The 2,500-nt window shown below is 44.0% G+C and overlaps 1 non-coding gene across 1 annotated transcript; it reads right to left on the reverse strand.

The window, feature by feature from the left end:
- Nucleotides 1–185: 185 nt before the first annotated feature.
- LOC149092707 (small subunit ribosomal RNA) lies at nucleotides 186–2,355 on the reverse strand. Its single transcript, XR_016200675.1, has one exon. It is a non-coding gene; the product is annotated as a small subunit ribosomal RNA (ribosomal RNA).
- Between the last annotated feature and the right edge of the window lie 145 nt (nucleotides 2,356–2,500).

Genomic DNA, 2,500 nt, shown 5'->3' on the forward strand with positions numbered 1-2,500 from the left:
AACGAATGTAATGCAAATTAGAATCATGTTGCAATGGCTAAATGTTTGCAATAAACATTCACAATTGCGACTCTAATGCAAATACAATTCAATTGCATTCACCATATTAGCATCTACAATATCACTATGCAGAGTGTTTGATTGTTTGAAGGTTGTATTTCTCTTATAATAAGAGGGTAATACGTTAATGATCCTTCCGCAGGTTCACCTACGGAAACCTTGTTACGACTTTTACTTCCTCTAAATGATCAAGTTTGAACATCTTTCCAGCACAATCCGACCACTAGTTTCCCAATGGTCTGGATTGACCAGTCCGAAGTCCTCACTAAATCATTCAATCGGTAGTAGCGACGGGCGGTGTGTACAAAGGGCAGGGACGTAATCAACGCAAGCTAATGACTCACGCTTACTGGGAATTCCTCGTTCATGGGCAATAATTACAATGCCCAATCCCCATCACGAAATGGGTTCAAGCGGTTACCCACTCCTTTCGGAGCAGGAAACAGTATGCACGATGACCACTTCAGTGTAGCACGCGTGCGGCCCCGGACATCTAAGGGCATCACAGACCTGTTATTGCTCTGTTTCGTGCGGCTGCGAGCGCCGCTTGTCCCTCTAAGAAGTCCTTACAGTGCTACAGCATCCTTACCCTAGCCAATTCTGTAGGCTAATAGCAGCAGAGCCCTCAACAGCCGAAACCATCAAGAGATACTACCACCCACAGGTTGACTAAGGGGGAGTACTGCAGTGTAAACTGCAAGTCTATTTAGTAGGCTAGAGTCTCGTTCGTTATCGGAATTAACCAGACAAATCACTCCACCAACTAAGAACGGCCATGCACCACCACCCACTGAATCAAGAAAGAGCTCTCAATCTGTCAATCCTCTCAGTGTCCGGGCCGGGTGAGTTTTCCCGTGTTGAGTCAAATTAAGCCGCAAGCTCCACTCCTGGTGGTGCCCTTCCGTCAATTCCTTTAAGTTTCAGCTTTGCAACCATACTTCCCCCGGAACCCAAAAACTTTGGTTTCCCGGAAGCTTCCATTCGAGTCATGAAATTAGTTACTCAGAATGATCGCTGGTTGGCATCGTTTATGGTTAGAACTAGGGCGGTATCTGATCGCCTTCGAACCTCTAACTTTCGTTCTTGATTAATGAAAACATTCTTGGCAAATGCTTTCGCTGTAGTTTGTCTTGCGACGGTCCAAGAATTTCACCTCTAGCGCCGCAATACAAATGCCCCCGTCTGTCCCTCTTAATCATTACCTTGGATTCTTAAGACCAACAAAATAGAACCAAGGTCCTATTCCATTATTCCATGCAAGATCATTCAAGTTAAGGTAGTGGTACGCATCATATAGATGGTTGACCATACCGTTTTTAGGCACCTCTTTCGAGGTTTTGGACGCCTGCTTTGAGCACTCTGATTTTTTCAAGGTAAAAGTCTCGATCGCTTGAATCAACACTCGGTAAAGAGCATTGATAGCAAATATCGAGCAATTTTCTGTCTAAACACTATGAATGTAACCACCAGGAAAGAGGAATGAAGGTTCAAGCAAGCATCCGTAGACACAAGCAAGAAACCTAACATCACCATCTAACCCTTTAATCAGTGGACCCCATAGGTTCGACTGAAATCCAACTACGAGCTTTTTAACCGCAGCAACTTTAATATACGCTATTGGAGCTGGAATTACCGCGGCTGCTGGCACCAGACTTGCCCTCCAATAGATCCTCGTTAAAGGATTTAAATTGTACTCATTCCAATTACGGGGCCTCAATAGAGTCCCGTATTGTTATTTTTCGTCACTACATCCCCGTACTGGGATTGTGTAATTTGCGCGCCTGCTGCCTTCCTTAGATGTGGTAGCCGTTTCTCAGGCTCCCTCTCCGGAATCGAACCCTAATTCCCCGTTACCCGTTACAACCATGGTAGGCGCATAACCTACCATCGACAGTTGATAAGGCAGTTGCTTGAGGGATACATCGTCGGCTCAGAGGCCATACGATTTGCTCAGTTATTCAGAGTCATCACAAGAAATGCAACCGAAGTTGCTAAGATCCCCACTGCTAGTCCTTAGACAGCGACCGAAATCACTGAACAGGGTTCTAGGTGAATAAGAATCATTGGTCTTGTACTAATAAATGCGATCCTTCCGTCAGCAAGCTGAGGTTGGAACACTTGTTCATGTATTAGCTCTAGAATTACCACAGTTATCCATGTAAAAAAGAATATCCGAGGAACCGTAACTGATTTAATGAGCCATTCGCGGTTTCACTTTATAAACAGTATGTACTTAGACATGCATGGCTTAATCTTTGAGACAAGCATATGACTACTGGCAGGATCAACCAGGTAACTTGATGTTTTAGCAAAGTAAAATGCTAAACAAGTTGTTTTTGCAGCTATAAATACGATATCCTCAGCTAACAACCAGCAAGTGGATGCTAACTTTAACGAGGTATCGAGATTTATGTCGTGCATTAAGATAATTCTGCAGAAA

The sequence above is a fragment of the Tetranychus urticae genome, unplaced genomic scaffold, assembly GCF_039701765.1.
Source record: "Tetranychus urticae isolate SD_2017Ah unplaced genomic scaffold, NJAU_TeUrti_SD_1.0 Scaffold_6, whole genome shotgun sequence".
Taxonomy (NCBI): domain Eukaryota; kingdom Metazoa; phylum Arthropoda; class Arachnida; order Trombidiformes; family Tetranychidae; genus Tetranychus; species Tetranychus urticae.